Genomic DNA, 15178 nt, shown 5'->3' with positions numbered 1-15178 from the left:
TTTCGTATTCTTAAAGCTATGTATGTTCAAGTATCTCGCTCTCCCTCTCATTTTGTTACAGAAATCCATTTTTTTCTCTCGAGGAATGTTATCTTGGCTGCAAGCAAAAAAGCTATTTACTTTTTGCAGTTTTGAAGCCAGATAACTAGAAGCTTGTTACCTGATACCCACTAGAAAAACTAGAAGAACTCAAGAACAGTTCTTCCTGCCCCATAAAGCTGATTACCTCTGGTCGGCTGAAGAGCAATCCCTTTTCCAGGCTCATTAGACCACAAGAGCAACAGTCCTGTCACGGATGGATGCTGTGGCAGGAAAAGTCACTGTGGCAGGAGAAGCCACATTATTGGTGGGAAGGCAGAGGAGGCTGGGAACCGCTATCCAGCTGTACTGATGCAAGTCGTCCACCTTTTCCAAACTTTAACGTCCCACCTCCGAAGTCTTCGCAGCATGAACTGCCACACCCAGGCTTTGCCAAGATGAGTCAAATGCAGATAAGAGGCTGACCAAAACATTTTCAAATTGTGTATTTATGTTATTTTGAAATCAGGACAAGACCTAATTCTCCCAGAGGAAGGTAAGTACTCAAGGCCCAAGGCTCGCTCCTTGGGCAAATTCTCCCTCCACATGGCTGTCACAAACCTTAGCATTTTAGGTCTGAAAACAGATCACAGACATCTAGTCTAACCAAGGTTAGAGAGGAGGAAAAGTTATGCCATCTGCTCATGTTCACACAAAGAGAGAAAGCAGGGAGGGGTCTCTCTTTTTTGCTACCATGCTCCCCAGCACGTAATAAAGTTGCTCTACAGAGTAGGCTGTCGATAAATGTTTGATAGATGGTTGAATTAATGAATAAATAACAAAGCAGAGAGCAGATAGGATTTTCTGATTCCTACTTCATGCTTTTTCTACGTTGCCTTTCTAGCATGAGAATTTGTATCTAAATGCAATTATACCATAAGACATTTTTCTTCATATAAACTACTAAATTAGGGACCACTATAGAGTTTTACTTCTTTTTCTTTAAAGATTTTATTTAAATTCAAGTTACTTAACATCTAGTATAGTACTGGTTTCAGAAGTAGAATTTAGTGATTCATTACTTACATATAACACCCAGTGCTCATCACAAGTGCCCTCCTTCACACCCATCCCCCATTTAGCCCATCCCCCAACCCACCTCCCCTCCAGCAAACTCAGTTTGTTCTCTATAGTTAAGAGTCTTATGGTTTGCCCCCTTCTCTGTTTTTATCTTTTTTTAATTTTTCCTTCCCTTCCTCCATATTCATCTGTTTTGCTTAAATTCTACATATGAGTGAAATCATGGTATTTATCTTTATCTGGCTGACTTATTTCACTTAGCAAAATACACTCTAGTTCCATCCATGTTGTTGCAAATGGCAAGATTTCATTCCTTTTGATGGCTGGGTAATATTCCATTGTGTATATATATACCACATCTTCTTTATCCATTCATCAGTTGATGAACATTTGGGCTCTCTCCATAATTTGGCTATTGTTGATAGTGCTGCTATAAACATTGGGGTGCATGGGTCCCTTCAAATCAGTATTTTTGTATCCTTTAGGTAAATACCTAGTAGTGTGATTGTTGGATCATAGGGTAGTTCTATTTTTAACTTTTTGAGGAAACTCCATACTGTTTTCCAAAGTGGCTGCACCAGTTTGCATTCCCACAAACAGTGCTAGAGGGTTCCCCTTATTCTGCATCCTCATCAACATCTGTCGTTTCCTGAGTTGTCCGTTTTAGCCATTCTGACAGGTGTGAGGTGGTACCTCATTGTGGTTTTGATCTATATTTCCCTGATGATGAGTGATGTTGAGCATCTTTTCATGTGTCAGCCATTTATATATCTTCTTTGGAGAAATGTCTTTTCATGTCTTCTGCCCATTTCTTCACTGGATCATTTCTTTTTGGGGTGTTAAGTTTGGTAAGTTCTTTATAGATTTTGGATACTAGCCCCTTATCGGATATGTCATTTGCAAATATCTTCTCTCATTCCGTAGGTTGCCCTTTAGTTTTGTTGATTATTTCCTTCACTGTGCAGAAGCTTTTTATCTTGATGAGGTCCCAATAGTTCATTTTTGCTTTTGTTTTCCTTGCCTCTGGAGATGTGTTTAGTAAAAAGTTGCTACAGCCAAAGTCAAAGAGGTTGCTGCCTGTGTTCTCTAGGATTTTGATGGTTTCCTGTCTCACATTTAGGACTTTCCTCCATTTTGAATGCATTTTATTTTATTATTTTATTTTTTTAAATATGAAATTTATTGTCAAGTTGGCTTCCATACAACACCCAGTGCTCATCTCAACAGGTGCCCTCCTCAATGCCCATCACCCACTTTCCCCTCCCTCCCACCGCCCATCAACCCTCAGTTTATTCTCAGTTTTTAAGAGTCTCTTATGGTTTGCCTCCCTCCCTCTCTAACTTTTTTTTCCCCCTTCTCCTCCCCCACGGTCTTCTGTTAAGTTTCTCAGGATCCACATAAGAGTGAAAACATATGGTATCTCTCTTTCTCTGTATGACTTATTTCACTTAGCATAACACTCTCCAGTTTCATCCACGTTGCTAGAAAAGGCCATATTTCATTCTTTCTCATTGCCAAGTAGTATTCCACTGAATCTGTTTTTGTGTATGGTTAAGAAAGTGGTCCAGTTTCATTCTTCCACATGTCACTGTCCAGTTTTCCCAACACCATTTGTTAAAGAGACTTTTTTTCATTGAGTATTTCTTCCTGATTTGTCAAAGACTAGTTGACCATATAGTTGTGGGTCCATTTCTGGGTTCTTTATTTGTTTCATTGACCTACGTGTCTGTTTTTGTGCCAGTACCACACTGTCTTGATGATTACAGCTTTGTAATACAGCTTGAAGTCTGGAATTGTGATGCCTCCCGCTTTGTTTTTCTTTGGCTATTTGGAGGCTTTTCTGGCTCCATACAAATTTTAGAATTGTTTGTTCTATCTCTGTGAAAAATGCTGGTGTTATTTTGATAGGGATTGCATTGAATGTGTAGATTGATTTGGGCAGTGTGAACATTTTAGCAATATTTGTTCTAATTCATGAGCATGGAATGTTTTTCTATTTCTTTGTGCCTTCTTCAGTTTCTTTCATAAGTGTTCTATAGTTTCCAGAGTACAGATCTTTTACCTCTTTGGTTAAGTTTATTCCTAGGTATCTTATGACTTTTGAGGCAATTTTAAGTGGGATTGATTCCTTGATTTCTTTTTCTGCTGCTTCATTATTGGTGTATAGAAATACCACAGATTTCTGAACATTGATTTTATATCTTGTGACTTTGCTGAATTCATGTATCAGTTCTGGCAATTTTTTGGTGGAGTCTTTCAGGTTTTCCACATAGAGTATCATGTCATCTGTGAAGAGTGAAAGTTTGGCTTTTTCCTTGCCAATCTGGATGCCTTTTATTTCTTTTTATTGTCTAATTGCTGAGGCTAGGACTTCCAGTACTACGTTGAACAACAGTGATGAGAGTAGGCATTCCTGCTGTGTTCCTGACCTTAGGGGGAAAGCTCTCAGTTTTTCTCCATTGAGGATATTAGCTGTGGGTCTTTTGTATATGACCTTTTTGATATTAAAGTCTGTTCCTTCTATCCCTACTTTGCTATATTTATCAAATGCTTTTTCTTCATCTACTGAGAGGATCATATGGTTCTTATGCTCTCTTTTACTAATGTGATATATCACGTTGATTGATTTGTGAATATTGAACCACCCCTGCAGCCCAGGAATAAATCCCACTTGATTGTGGTGAATAATTCTTTTAATGTACCATTGGATTCGATTTGCTAGTACCTTGAGAATTTTGGCATCCATGTTCATCAGGATATTGGCCTGTAATTCTCCTTTTTATTAAGGTCTTTGTCTGGTTTTGGAATCAAGGTAATGTTGGCCTTATAGAATGAATTTGGAAATTTTCCTTCTGTTTCTATTTTTTGGAAACGTTTCAGAAGAATAGGTATTAATTCTTCTTTAGATGTTTGATAGAATTCCCCTGGGAAGCCATCCAGCCCCAGACTTGTTTGTTGAGAGATTTTTGATTACTAATTCAATTTCTTTGCTGGTTATGAGTCTGTTCAAATTTTCTATTTCTTCCTGTTTTAGTTTTGTTTCAGGTAGTTTATATGTTTCTAGGCATTTATCCATTTCTTCCAGATTGCCAAATTTGTTGGCATATAATTGCTCATAATATGAGCATTATAATTGTATTTCTCTGGTGTTGGTTGTGATCCTCCTCTTTCATTCATGATTCTATTTATTTGGGTCCTCTCTCTCTCTCTCTCTCTCTCTGATGGTTAATAAGTCTGGCCAGGGGGTTATCAATTTTGTTAATCTTTCAAAGAACCACCTCCTAGTTTCATTGGTCTGTTCTGTTTTTTTAGTTTCTATATCATTTATTTTTGCTCTAATATTTATTATTTCCCTTCTTCTGCTAGTTTTGGGCTTTATTTGCTGTTCTTATTCCAGCTCCTTTAGGTGTAAGGTTAAGTTGTATATTTGAGACTTTTCTTGCTTCTTGAGAAGGATCTGGTATTGCTATATACTTCCCTCTTATAACCACCTTTGCTGCATCCCAGAGGTTTTGGACTGTTGTGTTTTCACTTTTTCATCCATGTATTTTGTAATTTCTTCTTTAATTTCCTGGTTAACCCCTTCATTCTTTAGTAGGATATTCTTTAGCCTCCATGTATTTGTGGCCTTTCCAAATTTTTTCTTGTGGTTGACTTCAAGTTTCATAACATTGTTGTCTGAAAATATGCATGGTATGATCTCAATCCTTTTGTACTTGTTGAGGCCTGATTTGTGCACCAGTATGTGATCTATTCTAGGGAATGTTCCATATGCACTCAAAAAGAAATGTGTATTCTGCTGCTTTGGGGTGAAATGCTCTGAATATATCTGTTAAGTCCATCTGGTCCAGTGTGGCATTCAAAGCCATTGTTTCCTTGTTGATCTTCTGCTTAGATGATTTGTCCACTGTTGTAAATGGAGTGTTAAAGTTCCCTATTATGACGGTATCATTATCAATGAGTTTCTTTAAGTTTGTTCTTAATTGATTTATATATTTGGCTTCTTCAAGTTGGGGGCATAAATATTTATAATTGTTAAATCTTGTTGGATAGACCCCTTTATTATGATATAGCGTCCTTCTTCATCTCTTGCTATAGTCTTTGGCTTAAACTCTAGTTTGTCTGATAAAAGTATGGCTACTCCAGCTTTCTTTTGATGTCCATCCCCTCACTTTCAATCTGGAGGTGTCTTTGAGTCTAAAATGAGTCTCTTGTAAGCAACATATTGATGGGCCTTGTTTTTTTTTTTTTTTTTTTTTTTTTTTTAATCCATTATGATACCCTATGTCTTTTGATTGGGGCATTTAGTCCATTTACATTCAGGGTACTATGAATTTAATGCCATTGTATTTCCTGTAAAGTCACTGTTGCTGTAGATTGCCTCTGTTCCTTTCCATTCTTTGTTGCTTTTGGTCTCTCCCGATTAAAGGGTACTCTTTAATAATTCTTGCAGAGCTGGTTTAGTGTTCACAAATTCCTTTAGTTTTTGCTTGTCTTGGAAACTCTTTATCTCTCCTTCTATTCTGAATGACAGTCTTGCTGGATAAAGTATTCTTGGCTGCATATTTTCCCCATTTAGCATATTGAATATGTCATGCCAATCCCTTCTGGCCTACCAAGTTTCTGTAAACAGGTCTGCTGCTACTCTTATGTGTCTGCCCTTCTAGGTTAAGGATCTTTTGTCCCTAGCTGCTTTCAGAATTCTCTTTTTATCTTTGTATTTTGCAAGTTTCACTCTGATATGTCTTGGTGTTGACCTGTTTTTGTTGATCTTAAGGGGAGTTCTCTGTGCCTCTTGGACTTGAGTGCCTATTTTCTTCCCCAGATTAGGGAGGTTGTCAGCTATACTTTGTTCGAATAAACCTGCCCCCTTTTCCTGCTCTTCTTCTGGGACTCCTATGATATGGATATTATTGTGCTTTATAGAATCACTGAGTTCCCTAAGTCTATATTCATGATCTAATAGTTTTTTCCCCCCTCTTCTTTTCAGCTGCATTATTTTCATAATTTTGTCTTCTATGTCATCTATTCATTCCTCTGCTTCTTTCATCCTTGTGATTACATCCAGTCAGTTTTGCATCTCAGTTATAGTATTTTTTATTTCTGCCTGACTAGTTTTTAGGTCTTTAATCTCTGCAGCAAGTGGTTCCCTGGTGACTTCTAGCTCTTTTTTTTTTTTTAAAGCCCAGCTAGTATTCTTATGACTATTGTTCTAAATTCTTGTTCAGATATATTGCTTATATCTGTTTTGAACAAATCTCTGGCTGTGGTTTCTTCTTGATCTTTCTTTGGAGGAGAATTCCTCTGTCTTGTCATTTTGTCCAGGTCTCTGTCTTTTGCATGTTATGAAAGCTTGTTATGTTTCCTGCTCCTGAAAGTAATACTATATTAAGAAGGGGTCAGGGGCGCCTGGGTGGCGCAGTCGGTTGAGCGTCCGACTTTGGCCAGGTCACGATCTCGCGGTCCGTGAGTTCGAGCCCCGCGTCAGGCTCTGGGCTGATGGCTCGGAGCCTGGAGCCTGTTTCCGATTCTGTGTCTCCCTCTCTCTCTGCCCCTCCCCCGTTCATGCTCTGTCTCTCTCTGTCCCAAAAATAAATAAAAAACGTTGAAAAAAAATTTTTTTAAAAAAAAGAAGGGGTCATACAGTGTCCAGAGCCTGACACTTCAAGAAGTGTTTCTGGTGTATGCTGTGTGCACTCTGCTGTTGTGATTTGGCTGCTCTTTCCCCCAGGTCAGTCCTCTGCAGAGTTCCTCCTTGCTTGCAATGGGAAGTGTTTGGACCTTTAACTAGGTGTGCTTTGATTTGTTAAAATAAGCCTTCCAGGTTCTCTATATCAAATTATGCAGATTGTTCTTTTAATCTGCAGATCAATTTCCTAGGTGTTCAAAATGATTTGATGCTGATCTAGCTGTGTTTGAGGGACAAGGCAAGCCCAGGGTCCCCCTACTACTCCACCATCTGAACTCCTCCCTCCAGATTGTTTTTGACTCTATATAGAAAATAAATTCTCCATGATACTTTAATAAAGGCAAGGGCTGCCTTTCCAGTTCAGGCATCTCTGTTACTTTGCACATTGCCTGGCACATAGTATGTGCTCAATAAATGTTTGATTTTTAATAAATCTGATTCTGTCCAACAAAACTCTTCTTTTATCTTACTAATGGTTCCTAGTTACATGATTTTGCATTTATATTAACTAATTATGCTAAATGAAAAATCCAATGGATGCCTTCCAGAGCCAGTTTAGACTCCATCTCTACCAAGGAATATTGGTTTGGTATTTGTCTTATACGATAAAATTATTTTTAAGAAAGATAATGAGATATTTGTATAAATCAACAATTTTTATAATGGGTTTAATGATTGGTATCACTGTTTTGAAGAAAGATTTGAAAAACAGCATGTCCCCAAACATCCTGTGAACTATAGAATGGAAAACAGACCATCAAAGCTAGAAGGAGAAAGGAATGATCAAGTGGAAGATCAGAGCGGGTGAGGGGTTAGGTGGGAAAAACAAACAAACAAACACCGAACATGTCAAGGAGAGCTCCACATTGGGCACTGTGGCAATAGTCCTCTATTTCAAACAAAATAAAATCAAAGCAACTCCTATCTGTTCTACTTGGACGTCACATTGTTGAGTAAAAGTCATTTTGACAAATGACTGATTTCTTTGTTAATGTCATCACAGAGAGAGAAACTATCAGGAGTAAAGTACTCAACTTCTAGTTCAACCAGAAGAGATAAAAATCTCATTATGTTAACTAGCTCTTCACAAAAATGTGAAGTTCATCCAAATTCAATATGCCGTAATAGAACCATGATTTTAGCCCCCAACTCATATTATGGGAACCTTTGACTAAATGTCAAATGCTTCTTATGGTAACATGTTCTGTTAAAACATACAGCAGTTAAAACATACTGCCTGGTGGTCACACCCTCCTTGGCATATGAAAACACTATATAGTTCAGTGTTATTCATCCAAGAATAATTAAAAAACAGATGGGATTTGTGTGTGTCTTTCCAAAGGCCTGAGAATTTATCTTAAAAACTAAATCTGAATTAAAAAATTGTTATAATTGCTCATGGTCGTGTTACTTGTAATGAGAGGTAGAAAGTAAAAACTGCACTCAGAGACAGAGTTGTTAGGAAGAAGTGAAGATATTTCTCTTTCTTTTAATGATAAAGTGATCTTTGATGAATTCTCAAAATGATTGAAGTTTCATTTTTTCTTTATCTTCAATCTCTCTCATTGAACTGCCCACATGATCTTTCTGAGGTATAAACCTGATAATGACATTCCCAGGCTTAAAAAGTCCTAGTCTCCTTATCATCCATAAAGCAAAATTCAAATTCTTATCATGGAATATATAAGGTCCCCCTCTACCTCTCTAGACTCATTTCCTGCCATAGATCCCTGTACTCCAAAACCAAATCATAATTCCAAACCCATTGTCCTTTCAGGACTCTGCATTTACATAAGTTGTACTCATGCAAGACACCCACCTCTCCCAAAGTTTAACCTTCTACTTCCTCGGTCACTCCCTCTGTTCAGAATGCTCTTTCCCCTCTTGCTCATGGGTCCTCCTACATATACCTCATGACTTAGTTTAAGTATCTAGTCTTCTGTGGGGCTTTCCCTGACCCCTCTACTGTCCCTTCCCCAAACACAGCACTGACCCACAGAAGAGACGCCACTCATATTATCATGATGTTTTATGATTTCACTTATAGCTCAGGCCACAAAACTTGGAGTCACATTGAATCCTCTTTCCTTACATTCCAAGTCAGATCCTTCAGCAAATTCTGTGAGTTCCATTTTCAAAATATATCTAGCACCTGACTCCTTATCATCTCCACTGCTACCACACTGGCCTTAGCCACATCACCTCTCATCTGGTTTACTGTGATAGCCTTCTCACTAGTCTGCCAGATTCTGCTTTGAAGCCTGTTCAGTCCAATAACACCCCAGCACTAGTGATTCAGTTAAAACAAAAGATTATTCCTCATTCCTCTGCTCAAAACCCTCCAATGGCTCCCACCTATGCCAAGCAAACCTAAAGTCCTTCAGATAGCCTACAAGGCCCTCCCTAGCCTGCTCCCCATCACCTCTTTCTTTCCCACTACTTTCCTCTTCTTGTTCCCTCTGTTCCAGCCTCATATTCTTTGCACCTGCTGTTCCTTCTGTCTGGAATGCTATTCTCCCAAATATCCACACAACTCCTTCCCTCATTCCCTATAGGTCTTTACTAAATATTACCTTCTGCCTCAGCACAAGATTGTGATGTCTAAATACTATTTTCCACTACAATGAACCAAATTCTTTGGGAAAATGGCTGATTCCAAGCCTAAGGTGGGAAGTCTATGAGATTGGAATATTTTGTCATATCAGAAAGCAAAGGTGCTATCTAAAACTACTAGGGTTGTGTCAAAGGGACTCAGGAACCAACTTCAAGTGGCTCCTACTAGCCAAAATAGTAAAACTTTGAACAGCAATAAGAATGGAAACACATCAGATATGTTGATACCTATGTGTTCATAATGATAATCTAAAGGAATCATTGTTCATCTTTGGAACCAATTCATTATTCAGAAAACAAATAAGAGGAGGAAATACCAACAGTCAATATGCTTTGCTGCACAAACTGTACCACACAGCAACCAAATAACTGATGAGGGAAAGTTTCTCCTTAAAGTATTCCAGATAATGAAAGAATCAAATTGATAGCATTAGAGTATCATCATTATATAAACATCTAAGTGATGAAGCTAGGTAATAATCATCAGTGACTGCTGACATCACAAAAGGAGGTACAAACATTCACTGAAGGCCTCTTGATGGAAGAACACACAGCACCTTCTGAAGTAGTCTTGCCAAAAAATTGAAGCCTCTCAATTTAAATACCAGTTTACAGGAAATATAGGGCACAGAAAACCATGTAAGAAGACACTTCAGGAAAACAATCAGTATAATTTAATCTTGAGGAAATACTACAAAACAATTCAATTTCTTTAACAAATAAATTGCGGTGAGGAGCGGGGGGCGGGGCGCCTGGGTGGCTCAGTTGGTTAAGCGACCGACTTCGGCCCAGGTCACGATCTCGCAGTTTGTGAGTTCGAGCCCCGTGTGGGGCTCTGTGCTGACAGCTCAGAGCCTGGTGCATACTTCAGATTCTATGTCGCCCCCTCTCTCTACCCCTCCCCTGCTCATGCTCTGTGTCTCTCTTTCTCTCAATAATAAATAAATGTTAAGAAAATTAAAAAATAAAAATAAATTGCAGTAAAGTCAAAAGAGGATGAGGTACCTACAGAATAAAAGAGATTTAAACGATATACTAACCCAAATGTACTATCTGGACCTTGAAATTCTGATTTAAACCAATTAATTTTTTTTAACGTTTTTATTTATTTTTTAGAGAGAGAGAGACAGAGCATGGACGGGGGAGGGTCAGAGAGAGGGAGACACAGAATCTGAAACAGACTCCAGGCTCTGAGCTGTCAGCACAGAGCCCGACGAGGGGCTCGAACTCACGGACCGCGAGATCATGACCTGAGCCAAAGTCGGGCGCTTAACCGACTGAGCCACGCAGGCGCCCCTGATTTAAACCAATTTAAAAGAAACTCCAAGATAACTGAAGAAATTTGAACACTATTTGGATATTATTTTCTAAAATCAAAGAACGATTCATTTTTAAATGTGTTTAATAGTATTGTGTCTACAATTTTTCAGAAATCCTTAACTTTTGCAGATACATAATGAAATATGTTCAAAGGAAATCTTAAATTCACTTCAAAAAGAGGAAGAACAGGTAAGGCACAGCTGAAACAAGAGTAAGGATGAGGTGACTGCTGCAGAAGTTAGATGCGAATTTGATTTACTATTTTCTCCACTTTGTGTGTTTGAAATTTTCTGATAAAAAGGAATCTCAGGGGCACCTGGGAGGCTCAGTCAGTTAAGCATCTGACTCTTGATCTTAGCTCAGCTCTTGAACTCAACATTGTGAGTTCAAGCCCTGCATTGGACTCCATACTGGACGTGGAGACTACTTAAAAAAAAAAAAAAAAAAAAAAAGAAAAGAAAAAGAAAGAAAGAGAGAATCTTGGGCAAAAAGTGGGAGATTACCTGATGATGTGCAATAATTATACGAGGGAATTGCTCCAGGGTCTTAAAGAACATGGCTGAATATTCACTGAGTCAGTAACCCTAATGCAAAACTGGCTTGGGACTGAAAGATAGCAAGGTTCAGTGGAAAAAACTGCTATAATCTGGCAAGATGATCATGACAAAATAGGCTGAGCGTTTCATCTGAGGAGCAAATAGATGAAAGAGATCATCTGCAAGACAAATAAAAGTAACTGAACAACAAACTGGTCAAAGCTAAAAAGCTGTTACACCAGTGTAAACCAAAGAAATATATTCGCTGTGCAGTTTGTAGCACAATAATCAGGCACTCTCTTTAATGTGCAATATCCACAGTATGGTTTGACAACTTGAAGAACTCTCTATCCACCCAACAATGACCAAGCAATCAGGAATCACAGAAATCGGAGTAGTGATGGTAGCATCTGAGTCACTGGTAGGTGGTGCTATGGAAGGTGGCTGGTAGAACGGGGTGGAGGATGGGCATTCTGGTCTCAACACTGTTTCTACTTCTTCATTAAAACAGAAGTTGAGGGCACGTGGGTGGCTCAGTCAGTTGAACATCTGACTTCTGCTTAGGTCATGATCTCACAATTCGTGAGTTCCGGCTTCACATCGGGCTCACCTCTATCAGTAGCGCAGAGCCGGCTTCAGATCCTCTGTCCCCCTCTTTCTGCCCCTCCCCCACTTGCGTGCAGTCGCGCGCGCTCTCTCTTTCTCTATCTCAAAAATAAATAAAGCATTTAAAAAATAAATAAAACAAAAGTCTATTGATAAAATTCATGTTAGGAGGTACTCTGGTTTTATGTATTTTAAAATAAATGTCATGGGTAACTATTAGAAAAATGACATGTTTTGCCAACTCCAAGAATGCCTGCATTTATCCATTTAGCTTTTATTATATTTGAATATACTAACATGTTCTTCATAGGGGCATCTAAGTGGCTCAGTCGGTTGAGTGGCCAACTTTGGCTCAGGTCATGATCTTGCCATTCATGAGTTTGAGCCCCATGTCAGGCTTTGTGCTGACAGCTCAGAGCCTGAAGTCTGCTTGGGATTCCGTGTGTCCCTCTCTCTCTGCTCTCCCCTGCTCATGCCTGTCTCTCTCTCAAAAATAAATAAACATTTAAAAAAATTTTTTTGAATTAAAAAAAATAAAATATTCTTCATAATATTTGAAACAGTGTTCAAAGCATTAATGCCGTTTTGATATTTTTAAAATATTCCTTGCTATAGTTGCTTTCAAGGCTAAAAGGAGACTGTAAAAGAATGGGTTTTTATAATTGATAGGAATGGTACATTATAGTACTTTGAAAATCATGTGGTACAATGTTATATCTTAGATATCTTACAGATCTAATCTCAGGAACTCATACATTTTTTTCCACCAGCAATAGACCTAGGCTCCATCTTCTTTCACTCCATATAAACCAAGATATTAAGTCAGTACTATTTGGTATTGGTGTATGAATATTCAACAAACAAAATTTTCCAGCACATTTTGAAAATCATATTAAATTTTCTTGACACTATTTGACATTGTGCTTTGACAATCTATCAGCACTATGCATACATGTCTCATGAGAAGAGAAACACAGATTAACTTTACTGGATTGAATCTCTACTTCTCTTCTATCCATAATAACCTCTGCTCTGACTCTGTCTGCCTGCTAGCAGTTATTCAGAGATGATAAGAACCCCTGTATGGAGTAGGAAATAGGGAATAGAGGTGGATCCTCTGAGAGTATTTAGAATGCACATTGGTTCAGAAAATGCCCTTTCCCTTCTTTTAGGAGAAAAGTAGGAGAGAGACTGTCTCTCCAAGCAGAGCCATGATTCTCAACCTTGGCTTGCACATTATAATCAACGGGGGCACTTAAAAATGCTAATGCCCATGCCTACCCTCAGACATTGGGATTCAACTTGGTCTGGGATAGGGCTCAGGCAAGGTTTTCTGTTTGTTTATTTATTTTCTTTTTTAAAAGCCCAGATGACTTTTGTTTGTTTGTTTGCTTGTTTGTTTTTAAGTAGACTCCACACTCAACTTGGTGCTTGAACTCAAGACATTGAGATCATGAGGTGGCTGCTCTACTGACTAAGCCAGCCAGGCACCCCAAAGGCCGAGATGATTTTGACGTGCTGCCAAAGCTTCAGAGTTAAGGAGATCTAGGTTCAAATTCTTACCGTGTGATCTTAGACAAGTTAATAAGCCTCTCTGCACCTCAGTTCCTTTATATGTAAAATAAAGATTTGGTTTTATTTACTTTATTAAAGGTATTTATTTATTTATTTATTTATTTATTTATTTAGAGAGCAGGCGCAAGAGGGGGAAAGGGACAGATGGGGAGAGAGAGAGAGAGAGAGAGAGAGAGAGAGAGAGAGAGAGATAATCCAGCAGGCTCCACACTGAGTGGAGCCCAGTGTGGAGCTCCATCCCAAGACCCTGGGATCATGACCTGGCCTAAAATAAAGATTCAGATGCTCAACTAAGCCACCCAGGCACCACAAGATTTTGTTTTTCATCTATATCATAGATTCTATATCTGTATATTTAATCTATATTACTGTAAGGGGAAAAGGAGAAAAAAAATATGTAAGAACTCACTCCTAACAGAGACTCTAGGACATGGGTGGCACTCAAGAAGTATGTCTTCCTTTCCTATTCACTTATATGCTAGATCTATGTTTATATTAAACAAAACATTATCTTCTCTTTGGTGTCTCTTGCTTTTTCCCCTCCAACGTCATCCTTTTGTTTTTCAGAAGTAAACCCAGGGTACCTGAGGAGAATGAGAGCAGAAGTCCCTTCCATCCTATAGCACAAAGGATCTCTCTACCTCTCTTCCCCAAATTTAAAGCAATTCTATATATTCAACAGCAACTGTGGGACTGGGGCCATGTTGAGAGAGGGGAATGGGTGGTGAAGTATGACTTGAAGAGAAAGGGGTGCTGACTTTGGAAAGAAGTGAAGTTTGCAATACTAAAAGCAAAAGGAACCATACAAAATACATTACTCTACTTGATAAAGTTTCCCATGAGGCTACTGGTTCATAATTGAGAGACTGCTCGCTGTACATGTATACTGGAATTGAACACTTAAGTAAATGGATGACGGTAGGAGTCAGTGGCCCTACTATTGGGGTGGAAGGTTACAAGGCAAGGGGAAGTGTCTAGAATGACTCACATGGTAATGCACTATAGTTGGAGACATCAGTACGAACTCATGAAGTTTACTTTAACATATAGACTGCTTAATATAGCAATATTTACAGTTGTGTATATATACAAGGTTCAGAGTACATAAATACTTCCTGACACAGTGTCAGCTGTGAGGGCCTCTAACCAATGATACTCAAGGAGGATGAAGCACAGCCAGCCCCTAGATCTTGGTATTCTAACACAGTTCTCCTGAACTCCTGAAGAAATGGCTGATTCTAGGACTGGGGTAGGAAATACGCAAGGTGAGCCTGGAATATCTTGTGGTGCCAGAAAGTAAGGGAGTGATCAAAAAACCTCGCAGTGACAGTGTAGATCAAACTGACACAGGAGACAATAGCCAAAACTGGAAGAATTTGAGCACAAAATAAAATTGTAGTCAATTATAACCGAAAGTATAAAATAAATATCCATGAGTTTATACTGATATAAATTATTGAATAAATGAATGAGGGAGAATACACAGATCTTCTGACAGGAAGAATTCCAAATAATTTATGTAGATACTCTGCCCTCTAGGAGATGGGGCCTAATACTCCTTAAGCACGAGCTACACATAGTTACTACATTCCAAAGAGTGGAGTATGGGAAAGGAAGAAGAGTGATTTCACAGTGGAGAAACTTGACAAATGCCACCTGAGCCAGGTGACCAAGATAACACCAACGGTAATAGGTCATGCTGATAGTGCATACCCTCGGTGTGATGTGATAAAACTGGCTC

General features: G+C 38.7%; 1 protein-coding gene and 1 long non-coding RNA gene across 3 annotated transcripts in view; one reads left to right on the top strand and one right to left on the bottom strand.

Moving 5' to 3' along the window:
* Positions 1–15178, bottom strand: part of ENTPD1 (ectonucleoside triphosphate diphosphohydrolase 1) — a 129332-nt gene that overhangs the window by 91149 nt on the left and 23005 nt on the right. Inside the window, exon 1 of one of the 2 annotated variants that reach the window (XM_058697302.1) lies at positions 227–245. The exons of the other annotated variant lie outside the window; for it this stretch is intronic. The gene's annotated coding sequence lies outside the window, so the exon portion shown is untranslated. Of the gene's footprint in view, positions 1–226; positions 246–15178 lie in introns of those variants that run through there. 2 annotated transcript variants of the gene reach the window in all.
* On the top strand, positions 8117–14271 carry LOC131493133 (uncharacterized). Its single transcript, XR_009252482.1, has 3 exons — positions 8117–10039; positions 10850–10909; positions 14005–14271. It is a non-coding gene; the product is annotated as an uncharacterized LOC131493133 (long non-coding RNA).

The sequence above is a fragment of the Neofelis nebulosa genome, chromosome 13, assembly GCF_028018385.1.
Source record: "Neofelis nebulosa isolate mNeoNeb1 chromosome 13, mNeoNeb1.pri, whole genome shotgun sequence".
NCBI classification, from domain to species: domain Eukaryota; kingdom Metazoa; phylum Chordata; class Mammalia; order Carnivora; family Felidae; genus Neofelis; species Neofelis nebulosa.
Note: the sequence above shows the minus strand (reverse complement) of the source record. Positions and strands in the feature narration are given on the sequence as shown.